Source organism: Aotus nancymaae, unplaced genomic scaffold (genome assembly GCF_030222135.1).
Source record: "Aotus nancymaae isolate 86718 unplaced genomic scaffold, 86718_ANA_hifiasm-v0.15.2.pri h1tg000040l, whole genome shotgun sequence".
Taxonomy (NCBI): domain Eukaryota; kingdom Metazoa; phylum Chordata; class Mammalia; order Primates; family Aotidae; genus Aotus; species Aotus nancymaae.
In genome coordinates this window covers 105,843,207-105,857,581 of record NW_026988454.1, presented here as the reverse complement: position 1 = coordinate 105,857,581, position 14,375 = coordinate 105,843,207, and the positions used below count along the sequence as shown (strand labels likewise).

The following is a 14,375-nucleotide window of genomic DNA, read 5'->3' as shown; positions in this document are numbered from 1 at the left end:
GGTTGCAGGCATGAGCCACAGCGCCAGGCCCTATCATGGAAGATTTTCAAAACTAAATAGCACTAGCACGAAATTAACATTCAACCTGCAATAGCTTCCCCCGTTCCACAGGCCCGATTTAAAAGTCTGTGATTTTAGAACCCAAACCATCAAAGATTTCTCAAAAGTTTTTTTCAGCCTGCCAAGTAGGGATAGCTCTAGTAACCACATGTCCCACTACAAGGTTTGTGTTGGACAGACAAATGTCAAAGCAGACTATTGAGAGGTTGTTCCACAATGGGCTGGCATATTTCCATTTTCTCGCCTTTTAGGGATTTGGGGCTGCTCGCGTGGAAGGAGCCAAAGAAGTGGGCCAGAAAGAAGCAGGAACCAGAATCCCACCTAATTCACCCATGGCACAAGCCCTGTATACAAATGAATCCAACTCCTTTGCACTTCCAAAATGTCAAGTGAGCATATAGCACAAAGTAATGAAAAGATCTAAACTTATGATCAAAACGCTTTAACTACACAAACACAAGCACAACAAGAGACCTAACGTAAACTGGAAGCAAACTTTTGTGGTAAGTCTCTCGGTCCCAAAAAATAGCTTAAATCCCATAAAACCTTATTATTCTAGTTGACTCTCCATATATATATACATTTTACAGTATCTTTTGTTAGTGCCAGAAAATGTTTTTGATTGACAAAGAAAAAGTTCCCTTAGGAATTGCATATCAAATTTACCAGCTTTTACATACAGTGTTCTAGCACAGTTAACCTAAGTCACAGAACTTTTTAATATTTAATTACCCCTCTAGGCATTATTAACTACAAATAATAGAAGTACTTAGCTTAGGCTCAATAACTCTACCAAAAGTAACTGTTCATGTCAATAGTACCTTTGAAATGACAGTAAAACTGAAGGCAAGTCAAATTACTTTTAACTAGATCTCCACGTTTACAAATTGACATTTTATTTTGATTTTCTAATTCCCAAGGAATATCAGTTGAACCTCTGGTGTCATGAGATAATATCACAGTAAGACAAAGTTTAAAAATACTTTATTTCCCCCAAAAAATGTTAACATATTTAAGCAATCCTTCTTAAGAAAAATCTGTAAATACGGCCAGGCCCGGTGGCTTACACCTGTAATCCCAGCACTTTGGGAGGCCGACGTGGATGGATCACCTGAGGTCAGGAGTTCAAGACCTGCCTGGCCAACACGGTGAAACCCCGTCTCTACTAAAAACACAAAAATTAGCCGGGCATGGTAGTATGTGCCTGTAATCCCAGCTACTTGGGAGGCTGAGACAGGAGAATCACTTGAATCTGGGAGGGAAAGGTTGCACTGAGCTGAGATCAAGTCACTGCACTCCAGCCTGGGCGACAGAGTGATACTCCATCTCAAACAAACACACACACACACCTATAAATAACCAAATAAGTTACAAAGGAATTATCCATTCAGTTAGAATATTTATGTTGGGATACCACGAAACGACAACTCCCTCAACTTCTCAACTACATTTCAGAGATGAATCAATTTCCAAGAGCCTTTTCAGAAGATATCTACTACATGCATGACATGTACACAAACAGATAAGCACTTAGTGAAATGAGTACTAATACTGCAATATTCTACTCACAGACCAATTCATGGAAGACAATTTTTCCACAGATGCAGGAGAGAGTGGTTTTGGGATGAAACTGTTCCACCTCAGATCATCAGGCATTGGATTTTTATAAGGAGAGCACAACATAGATCCCTCACGCACAGTTCACAATAGGGTTCATGGCCAGGCACAGTGGCTCATACCTGTAACCCCCAGCACTTTGGGAGGCAGAGGTAGGTGGATAACTTGAGGTCAGGATTTTGAGACCAGCCTGGCCAACATGGCAAAACCCAGTCTTTACTAAAAATACAAAAAAAAAAATTAGCTGGGCATGGTGGGCACCTGTACTCCCAGCTACTTGGCAGGCTGAGACAGGAGAATCACTTGAACCCATAAGGCAGAGGTTGCAGTGAGCCGAGATGCCCAGGTTGCAGCCTGGGCAACAGAGTGAGATTCCATCTCAAAAAAAAAACAAAAAACAAAAAACCAGAGTTTGTGCTCCTATGAGAATCATATGCCACCACTGATCTGACAGGAGGCAGAGCTCAGGTGGAAATGCTGCAGCCAGTTCCTAACAGGCCATGGACTGGACCATTGCCTGTCTGTGGTCTTGGGGCTGGGGACTCCTGTATTAGAGTACTCTAAGAATTCACCCAGTCCCATTCCAAGATACAAGCTTGAATTTAAAAGTCTAAGGTCTACTTGAAAACAAGGCTGAAAAGCTAAGCTTGTGAATGTTATGTACATTAATGCATCTAAATATATGTACTTCTCAGTGTATCTCCAAAAGAAACAGAAAGCATCCTAACTCTAAAAGAGCCTGAATGGGAACACTAAAAGATTATATTTATATAATGCAATATTATGCAGCTCCTGATTCTCGGCCAGCTGCTTGATTTCTCAAAATAGATGACTTTATTGTGCACATCTGATATCCTCCATACACAGAGGGACAGCAGAATCCAAGCACATGATTGGGTTGGGGCCTTCCAGGACTTAACAGTGCTGAGAATTCTGTGCCCTCTGGTCTACTATGCTACACCCTACCAGACTCACATTTCACTCTACATTCCATTTCTTGTGTCTTTCTCACTCCAGGACAGTTAAAGATGGGGTGTGATTCTGAACATTTATCTCATAGGAAGGCAATTTCACAATTTGCTTTCCATACTGAACAAAACCCTCTATATAAGGGAAACTTTCCAAAACCAGGGGTCATTTGTTACCATCGTATTTATGCGACACAAAGAAAAATTAAAACAGACATGTTTAGAGAAGGGAAATAACAATATTATGCCATGCAAATCTAAATTAGGAAAAGAGAAAAGCTGTGGTAAAACAAAAAGCATTAAGCCCCTGGCCTTATGAATTTGCACCAACAGCCTAAACTCTCTAGGCTTCAGTTTTTTTATCTGCAAAATAAAGGCTGGAAAACAGAACTTCCAGCTCAACCCAGAAAACAAAAAGTCTATACTCTTTAAATCAAATTATCACCATTTAAAAAACAAAATCAATGACCTGTCAACTTAGAAAATGTACAAAATAAAAGCTACTCTTAAGACTCATGGCTTAATTTCTTTTTTTTTTTTTTTAATTGAGACAGAGTTTCGCTCTTGTTACCCAGGCTGGAGTGCAAAGGTGCGATCTCGGCTCACCGCAACCTCCGCCTCCTGGGTTCAGGCAATTCTCCTGCCTCAGCCTCCTGAGTAGCTGGGATTACAGGCACGCACCACCATGCCCAGCTAATTTTTTGTATTTTTTTTTAGTAGAGACGGGGTTTCACCATGTTGACCAGGATGGTCTCAATCTCTTGACCTCGTGATCCACCCACCTCGGCCTCTCAAAGTGCTGGGATTACAGGCGTGAGCCACCATGCCTGGCCCAATTTCTTAATAATTTTAGAAAAAAAAAATGCAGTGATAAACTAATTTAACTTCTATAATACGTGAAAAAAATCCAGAGACACTGGCTATCCTGTGATACTGCCTGTTTTTCCTGTCTCAGTTGATTATTCTGAGGGTCCACGGAAATGCTGTATATGAAAATGTAAGATATCATTCTTTGAAAAGCAAACGTCACTAACAATAATAAACAGAAATATACACACCATGAGTCACTACTAGATGCCTAACCTTGTGCTAAGTGCTTTAGAATACTGGGTCAGTTTCGCCAGCACAAATGAATGCAATAAAAGAGGATGCTATTAAAAATTTAAAAATCAACATTACGGGTAAAGGGTGGTCGTGAATGAACTGAGGGGAAAGAACTGGGGTTTCAATCTGATCTAGCAAGAAATGTAAATGAAAGAAAAGAAGGGAAAGTAAACAGTTAAGCCTACATAGAAAAGCTTTTCTTTGACCCCAAGTGTGAGTCACAGACATTTGGCCTCGTAACTGTCCTTCACAGATGACTATACTAACTGCCATTATCCCTAAAATTCTACTTTCAGTTTTTAGTAAAGCATTCCTTCTTCTCTTTTTGGATATTTTCTCCCTATGGGACAAAAGACTGTCTGAATAAATAGTGCTAGAGGAAGTGATGAGCAAAGTAAAAGCACTATAAAATACTCTGGGATTAACTTACATAACCTGAATTACGTAACAAGAGTGATACAGCATTTTCTGTATTTCACACAATTCTTAGAATTTGTAGTGCTTTTAAAAAAATATGTATGCAGCATTGCACCTAGAATTTACCTCTAGGGGGCACTAATCTTTAACTTAAAAGAATATCCCAAGAAAGAAAAATAGACTAGAAAACATTCTATGGGCAACAAAAATTCTAAACAAGATGCTGGCGATGACACGGAGAATACTTCAAATTTATTTTGCATTGAGAACAGAGGCGATCACACCAGGTCTGTATCACCTGAATGGCTTAACTGATCCAAAATACTACACTGAAAATTTCCCTTTTGTTAAACTATAATTGTTTGGTTTTATGTAGGCTATATCAAATTCAGCTTTGAAGAAAAGAGAATCATCATATAGCTGCTTACTTAATGTTTAAACTTTATTTTTTAAAAGTCTGACATTACAGTGGTGGATGTCAATCTAGACAAATTCCACAAAAATTTTACTTTCCATTATTTAACCATATCATTATCGTTTCGCTGCAATTCAGTTCAGGTCACAATGTATTTATTGAGCATCCATCTGTCGTACGGCAGGGTATCCTTTAACTTCTATAGGTACAAAGATCAATAATGACGGTGCCACCTCTTGAAGCCTATAATCTGAGAGGAAAGAAATTGCAGTATAAAGCAAATGCATTCAGAGCATATTCAGAAAGCTATTAAGGAGCTTTAACCCAATCTGTGGTCCTCCCAGCAAAGAAGATGGGAATGCTCCAGGTGGAGGGAGGAGCAAGCACAAAGGAAAAGGCAAGGACACACAAAACTATATGTGAGTTGTAAGGAAGGAAAGCAGTGGTGAAGTTCAGTGAAGCATGAGGTGGAAGATAAGGCTGGAACGATGGGCTGGCAGACATGGTGGCTTTATAGGCCGGGTTAAGAAGCTTGAGCTTTTCCTAGACAAAGAAAACTATTGAATTTTAAGCAGAATTAGGACATAATATCTCTGACCAATATAAAAGCTTCCCTGTAAACTTTTATCTTAAGCAAAAGTAAATCAATCACAGGTAAAATCGAGGGCCTAACCTGTACACAATAATGGAGGAATGGTCCCTCAGGAAAAAAGGAAACTGGAAGAGACGTTCCATTAATGAATATTGGGTAAAATGCATGCCGTCTAGTGAGCTCTGCAGCAGCGAGCAACACATCAGCCACACAAAGCGTTCATAGTCCTCTCTTAAAGAAGGTCTATATCTAAAGGACACAGTATTCTGGAAAACAATCAGCTATCTTTAGAAAGAAACATAAATAATAAAAGAAGGTTTGTCCCAAATGAGATCGCCTCACTGGCTTGTACTAATTGGGTGAAGAGAAAAAGGATAGTTTGCATTAGTGAAAATTACGAATTAAAATATTTTTCAATGCAATTCTTTTTTAGATCAAACAAGTATGTTCATGAAAAATAAGCTATCAGGTTCTCCTGGGAGAGCTCCTTAGACAGTCTAATTGAAAAAATAAAGGTAAGATAAATATCAATATATGAACATATTGATTATTGATAAGAAAACTAATGCTTTTAAAATACACCAAAACATGCTCAAAAACATTGTATTCTCTTAGGTAGCTGCCTTATCTAAGGTTTTTATTTTCATTACAAATTTATTTCAGTACTACTTCTTCAGGAATTGTGAAAGAATAAAACTATAATTCAGATTCTACATAAATTATAAATTCTAAATTGGTACAGTTAAGTATAATAGGGAAATATTCTTCTTTGGCATGATAAAAAGGTGATTATGCTTTTTTAAAGTGCTATGTTAAGTCAACATTAAGGCCATATAGAATTCATCTCCTTTAGGTTATTTTTAAATTATGAAATAGGCCGGACGCGGTGGCTCACGCCTGTAATCCTAGCACTTTGGGAGGCTAAGGTGGGTGGATCACCTGAGGTCAGGAGTTCAAGACAGCCTGGCCATCATGGTGAAACCCCATTTAAAAAAAAAAAAAAAAATTATGAAATAAAGGTATTAGTTATAGATCTTAAGGTATTAGTGGATAAAATAACAGTTTTTTAAAAATTCACACTGGCACTAGGTGGTACAAATAATGTGTCTACTTCTTTGGACCTGATTGGCTCTTTGACAAAGAAGGCTTCTCTTTTAAGCTTTTGGGTTGACAATCTATAATCAATTAAAATGCAAAAACTGATCTTTTCTAGTCTCTCACCACAAGGTGGAACTAGGTAGTCAAATAAAATAAAAACATTTATAAATATATTACAGATAAATACTTTAAGATTTGGGGTATTTTAGTCACTATTTCCCCTAGGTATTTTTTTTATTCTCTTCTATACAGTTTCACTATGGTTTCAAGAAAGCTTTTTTAAAAGCTATTTCAATTTTTAAATATTTTTACGTATGTAACTCTTTCTGTAATAGAGATTTGGGTTGGTTGGTTCTGGTTTGGTCTGGGTTTAGGTCTCTGTCTTTCTTTTCAAATCTTCCTTTTTATTAGCAAGAAAACAGGGAAAAAAAATCTATTTTTGCCCATATTTTCCCCTGAACCTGTAGATTTTTAAAATCGTGCAAAGGTTAAAGGATTTTAAATGTTTTATTTAAATTATACCTATGAACAAAATTCACACTCATTCAGAAAATGTGTATTTCCTCATCAAATCCTCCCATCTAATGACTGTCTTGTAACATTATACCAAATTCATACATCAGAATCATTGTAAATTAGAAATTGACCATTGTAAATTAGAAATGTATTTAAGTAAAAACATTCTGTTCTTCTTTGAAACAACAACAAAAGACAGCTCCAGAGACAGACACAGCAAGCTCTTAAGCCATCTGCTTAGATCACTTTACCAGACTAACTTTCCTCTTTATACCTACCTATCATTGGTTTCAAAGAAATCTTAATCATGGTTGATGATAAGATGGAAAAATATGTAGGGGAGTAGCACTGCAGTGCAGGGCATGGTATGATTCCAGGTAAAAGGCAATCTGAAGACCCTGAGCAGCTGGTGAGTGGGTAGAGAAGCATCAGAAAAGGAATATAAGGACGTGACAAATAAAAATTTCAACTACTTTGCAATTCTGATTAAAGTGCTAGTTGTGGCAATTGCCCTGAATACTTCTGAGCTGAATCATCCCTTTTGGGGCTATAGGTCAAATGAGCTATAGATTGTCAATGCCTGACCTATAACACAGCCATTCAACAATTTAATAGATACCTGCCCCAAATAAGAACTGTTTTCTCCCCTTCTAGCAGCACTTAAACTACTGACTTTTTACAACAAAGCTGTTGATAGAAAAAAAATAGGTATAGGGCCAGGCGCGGTGGCTCACGCCTGTAATCCCAGCAATTTGGGAGGCCTAGGTGGGCAGATCACAGGGAGGGCGGATCACAAGGTCAGGAGTTCGAGACCAGCCTGACCAACATAGTGAAACTCTGTCTCTACTAAAAACACAAAAATTAGCTGGGCATGATGGCGTGGGCCTGTAATCCCAGCTACTCCAGAGGCTGAGGCAAGAGAATAGCCTGAACTCAGGAGGTGGAGGTTGCAGTGAACCAAGATCGTGCCACTGGACTACAGCCTGGGGACTGGACTACAGCCTGGGGCACAGAGCGAGACTCCATCTCAGAAAAAAAAAAAGAAAAAATAGCTATAATGTCAACACACACACAGATAGACACACACACACACACACACACACATCAAAGAACTACCTAAACCTCAAAAATTAACTTCACCTACTTCCTGGACAATATCTTACACGGCTCTGTCCTTACCCAAACAGTAAGCCACTTGCTGGACTGGTTACAACATAAGTCGGGCTAAAGACTCGGGAGGAAGCAAGGTCCTCATAGAGCGGGGTTAGTACTGGGCAAGCAACAGAATCCACTAATAGATACAGCTCCAGGAAAGGTGCAGCCAGCCAGGAGTGCAGATACCTTCTGGTCATGCCATCATGAGCACTTCCTGGTGTCCCTTTCAGAGCATTATTTGCTAGGGTGAGAGATTAGGATAGGCATGACACAAGTGGTTACTTCACCTCTTTTTTTCAAGTCTCAAGGTTTGGAAAATCTAGGGATCTCTTCACAGCATATTTTATAGTTTTAAGGTTTTCACAATACTCTGATACTTTCAGATACTTCATATGCAAACTAATTCACTCCTCTTTAAACATAAACTCATTTTCTCCAGTCCTTGTAAATAAACAACTGAGAACAACTGGTTGCATCCTCTTCATTAAACCTTTGAAATAACCCAGGATTATGATCAAGATAACTGACACAAGGAGAGGAGCACTAAAACTATTTTTAAAGACACCCCCAGATGATGAGATACCACTGCCTCTGCTACAATCCATTCTGATTTAACACCTCTTCCCTGTCAAAGAATGTTTCCTTATATCCAGATGACACTCCAGGTCCCCAGTACCAGGATTCATATTTTTCTAAAATAAAACCACTCAAAATCACATCTGGGGAACTGACATATTTGGAATGGAATTATAAATACAAGTTTATTCTTTTATTTTAATTGCTTAATTAAAAACTTGACAGATGCCATATACACTCTTGTTAAATTAATCTCTGCAACAGAAATATACTTTCTGTAGGAGGATTAAAAGTTTCAAAGTGATTACTTCCTAAATGACATCATAAGTTTGTCAAATTTCCAGATTCTAGTCTACTCAACAGAGATCTCTGGACCACAGATACTCAAAAACTAGTTTTCCCAGTTGTAAAAGCCCAGTGTCACAGAAGAGGAACTGCGTTTATGTCTCTTACTGAAGCTTAAATCTAAGTGGAAGTTATTTTCTCTCCAGCCCGTCTGAGCACCCTCTCTTTTAAAGTGACAAGTTTCACCAAGAGGAGGGTAGAGCCAGGTAACACCTAGCAAATCAGAGGCTGTACTTCTGAAAGTGAGCCACGTGATAGCTAAGGGTTTACTACAAGATGCTCAGATCCCAGAGAATCAGAGCTTCATGTCCATTCCTGAAGGCTAAGAGAGATTTTGAAACAAAATGTCTGCTGAATACTTGAGGTCACATTCTAAAACCTCTGCTGTCATATTACTCTCTTGATACTCAGTATTCCTTCTACCTGAAATGCTTTCCTGCCCCCACTCCTCCTCTAGTTACTGAAATCTTACTTTTCCTCCTAGGTCAAGTTCTAATGTCAACCAGGCAGTGATGGTTTCCCTCCTCTGCACTACAGAGTGGATTACACCAGTACGCCAATCATCATTTTACTTATAGAATAGTTTTATGTAGACAATATACATAAACGTATTAATAATTCCCTCAAAAAGACAGGGCTCTGTCTTGGGTCTATACTGCAAATGCTTAATGCCTGGCACAATGCCTTTCATATAGTAGATATTCAAAGAACTTTTGTTGAATAAATAAAAGATTAGTCACCTACACTTTGTATTTGACCTTAGCCATGCACTCAGCTGTGGGCTCTTGAATGCCTGCCCGATCATGGGGAAAAAACAGAAACTCAGGAAATGGATTCACAAATCCCATCAAATGACTTCCTAGCAGGGGATTTGTTTTTGCCCCAAGGCCCATCATGGCATCTATGGGAGTTAGTGCCTGGCATCACGTCCTGCCACACAGTTGGAGCTAAGTAAATTGCTTCTGAATGACTAACACATTGAAGAGAAATGTCCACTTCTGCATGCCAAACCTCCTAAGTATTTCCCCTATTAGGGTACAGAGAATGACACCTCCAAAGTATGGTACTCTGGCATGCTGAGCATGTTGAACAGAAGAAATTGGAAGTCCTTACAGGGTGCCTAACTTTCTAACCTTCTCTTGTTTCTCTCCCACTTCTCACCAAGGGCAGGGAGGGAGGCTCTCTAGAATTTTTCCTTATCTGACTAGGGAAATTTCTGTCCAAAAGAAATGCAATTGCTTTAAGACCTCTCTCTAGGAGCTTCAACAAATAACAGGATAGATTGACCACAGAAAAGAGATGAGATTAAAAGTCATCACCATGCCCAGACAGACTTTTCATCTACTCGTCTGAGGGCTACTCAGACAGACTACCTAAAAGACTTTATCTGAATAACAAGACAAATGTTATTCATAGTGAAGTTTTGCCCTTCACCTTCCTAGCAGCTCCCCCAGAGCTCAGAGGAACTTTGTCCCAGGCCATTGTTCTTTGGACTCATCCATTTCCCCTGAAAACCATTTGCTGCCCTTCTAAAATTTCCTACAACCCGCCCACTTCCCTCTAATCTGTGAAGAGGGTACATAAGCCCCAACCATTTAGCCCTTCTTTGAGTCTCATATTTGCTGGATTTCCAAGTCTATGCATATGTAAATAAATCTGTATGCCTTTTTCTCCCATGAATCTGTCTGTTGTCAGCATTTCAGCAAATCTTCAAAGAGGGCAAAACAGAAGCTTGCCCTCCACCCCTACAACCCTTACCCATCTAATTAGTTTGGTAAATGACTGGCTGGAAAGTGTCTAAATAAATCAAATTTCAAGACTTAATAATGAATCGTAAAACAAAACACTTTCAATAAAAATAAATATATAGAGCAATGGAACATAACAGAGAGTCCAGAAATAGACCCATACATTTATGGACAGCTGGTATTTGACAAAAGAAGGATAGTTTTTTCAGCAAATGATGCTGGGGAAACTGAATATCCTCATACAAAAGCATTAGTATGAACCTTTTCCACAAAATGAATCACAGACTTAGAGGTAACAGCCAAAACTACACAATTGTTAGATAAAAGCTTGGCAGTAAATCTTTATGACCTTGAGTTAGGCAAAGATTTCTAATACATGATACCAAAAGCAAACGTGATTTTTAAAAAACTCAACAATAAGAGCGTTTAAACCCAATCTAAACATAGGCAAAGAGAACTGAGGGCGATGGCTCACAACTGTAATCCCAGCTACTCATGAAACTGCCTTTGGGAAAATTGTATGAGTGAGAAAATTATAGTAGTGGAAGAGATCTGATCTAACCAATCCCCACCAAACTAGGCAGTCCAGCCTTCAAATTGCCCTTAATTATTCCTGAACTTGGACCAAGCTAACTTTGGGAGACATTTAGTTTACAGTTTAAATCAGCGGTCCCCTACATTTTTGACACCCGGGACTGATTTCATGGGAGACAATTTTTCCATAGATTGGGGGATGGTTTCAGGATGAAACTAAGATCATCAGCTATTAGATTCTCCTAAGGAGCGTGCAACCTAGATCCCTTTTAAGTGCAGTTCACAATAGGGTTCACACTCTTAGGAGAATCTAATGGCACTGCTGATCTGACAGGAGGTGGAGCTCAGGTGAAAATGCTTGTTTGCCCACCACTCACTTCCTGCTTTGTGGCCCTGGTTCCTAAAAAGCCACAGACCAAAACTGCTCTGTGGCCCAGGGGTTGGGGACCCCTGGTTTAAATGATAATAGCCATTCCCCCAAATTCAACTGCCGTTGTAAAGCTAAAGAGAGACCACCAGACTTAGGGATGAGAGGAGCCTAAATTCTGCTAAGGTACAGACATAAATGATTACCCACCATTATTCCAGAGGATACAAGATATGCAGCTTCCCCAATTACTCCTGCAAATAGCAACACTATTGCAGAACCTAAGATGGCCTTTTCAGATGTCTTTTCAGGCTTTTTGCATATCTGACAACTGCTGGCTCCACCTGAACCCACCAATTACTACTGTGGCTCCAGCCAGAAGTCACACAGGTTCACAGGTTCATAAGGACCATTTCCGACAGCCCTATGATAGCCCTTCAGCCAATCAGCAGCAAGCAACCATTGCCTATCCAACTCCCTCTCTTCTCCCAAGCTCTCCTTGAAAACCCGAAGCCTCTGAATGTTGGGAAAGACTGATTTGAGTAATAATAAAACACCAGTCTTCTGTTTCGCTGGCTCTACATGTATAAAACTCTTTCTCTATTGCAATTCCCTTGCCTTGATAAATAGGCTCTATCTAAGCAGCAAGCAAGAAAAGTCCACTGGGCAGTTACACTCAGGAGGCTTAGGTGGGAGAACTGTTTGAGACAAGTTTGAGACCAGCCTGGGCAACATGGTGAAACCTTATCTTTAAAAGAAAAAATTTTAAATAGTAGGGTGTGATGGTGTGTGCCTGTAGCTCTAACTACTTGGGAGGCTACAGTGGGAGTTTGAGGCTGCAATGAGCTATGATCATGCCACTGTATCCTAGGTGACAGAGCAAGACCTCATCTCAAAAAATAAAAAATAACAATAGGCAAAGATCTGAACAGGCATTTCACCAAAGAATGTACACAAATGGCCAAAAAGCACATGAAAAGATGTGCAACATTATTAGTCATTAGCAAAATTAAAATTACAATGAGCTAGCACTAATCAAAGACAGACAATGTCAAGTGTTAACAAGAACGTAAAGAAATCAGAATCCTTACACATTGCTAGTGGAAAGGTGAAACGATGCAATCACCTTGGAAAATAGTTTGGTAGTTTCTTAAAATGTTAAACTAGATCTACCATATGACTCAACAATTCCATTTCTAGGGAAATGTGCAAAAGAAATAAAACCATGTATCTACATAAAGTCTTGCACATTCTGTTTACAGCAGCATTGTTCACACGAGTCACAAAGCAGAAAAAACCCAGAGGGCCATCAACTGTTAAGTGGACACATAAAATGTGATCTAGCTATAGAATGGAATACTACTTGACAATAAAAGGGAATGAACGAAGATACATACCACTGTGTGGATGAATCACAAAAACATTATGCTAAGTAAAAGAAACCAGACAGAGCCGGGCGTGGTGGCTCAAGCCTGTAATCCCAGCACTTTGGGAGGCCGAGGCGGGTGGATCACAAGGTCAAGAGATCGAGATCATCCTGGTCAACATGGTGAAACCCCGTCTCTACTAAAAATACAAAAAATTAGCTAGGCATAGTGGCGCGTGCCTGTAATCGCAGCTACTCAGGAGGCTGAGGCAGGAGAACTGCCTGAACCCAGGAGGCGGAGGTTGCGGTGAGCCGAGATCCCGCCATTGCACTCCAGCCTGGGTAACAAGAGCGAAACTCCGTCTCAAAAAAAAAAAAAAAAAAAAAAGAAATCAGACAGAAAATAACATATATAACTCTGTTTATGTGAAATATCCAGAAAAGACAAATCCATTGATATGGAAACATCAGTGGTTGTCTACAGCTGAGAGCAGGGAGAAACAGGACAAATGGGTATAAGGTTTCTTTTTGGAATGAGGAAAACGTTCTAAAATTAGGCCATGGTAATAGTTGAACAATTCTGTAAATTTACTAAAAATTATTCAATTAAACATTTAAATGAATTTCATAATATGTAAATTATCTCAATAAAGCTGAGATTTAAAAAAATATTTTAGACACACTCCTTTTGAAAAATGGAGTGGCAGCAATGTTCACACATGAAAAATGTTTGTATCTGTCAAAATTCAACAAGAATTAATAATGGTTCCCAGAATGTAAGACAGAATGTTAGGGGCCGGGCGCGGTGGCTCACGCCTGTAATCCCAGCACTTACGGAGGCTGAGGCGGGTGGATCACGAGGTCAAGAGATCAAGACCATCCTGGTCAACATGGTGAAACTCCGTCTCTACTAAAAATACAAAAAATTAGCTGGACATGGTGGCGCGTGCCTGTAATCCCAGCTGCTCAGGAGGCTGAGGCAAGAGAACTGCCTGAACCCAGGAGGTGGAGGTTGTGGTGAGCCAAGATCGTGCCATTGCACTCCAGCCTGGGTAACAAGAGCAAAACTCCGTCTCCAAAAAAAAAAAGACAGAATGTTAGACTCTTCTAATATGGGTCAGTACATACAAATGAAATACACTTAAAGGGATGTATAATTTGTATTTATTGAAAAATAGTTCTAAAGATCATCAAAAATAAGTAAGTGAAAGAACTGATCATAATACTAATAAATAAGGAAAATCTGTCAGTGTGAACCACTATGAAATCCTTAATCTAGACCAAAGCGGAGGTTATATTTAAAGAGAGCAAAAAGCAAATGGAAAGTCATGTGTAAAAGGTTACCAAGTGGTCTAGTTAGGAAACAGATCAATTTGAGGGATAAAGGAAACATTTCCTCAGTTTTACATTAGCATAGGCTTCAAGGCTGACACACATGTAAGTGAACTCTTATCTGGAAGTTGAATTTGCAATGAGAGCATCACTCACGACCACATC

General features: G+C 39.3%; 1 protein-coding gene across 23 annotated transcripts in view; it reads right to left on the bottom strand.

Annotated features, from left to right (window-relative positions):
- Positions 1 to 14,375, bottom strand: part of DST (dystonin) — a 497,116-nt gene that overhangs the window by 243,178 nt on the left and 239,563 nt on the right. The gene's annotated exons all lie outside the window — the stretch shown is intronic.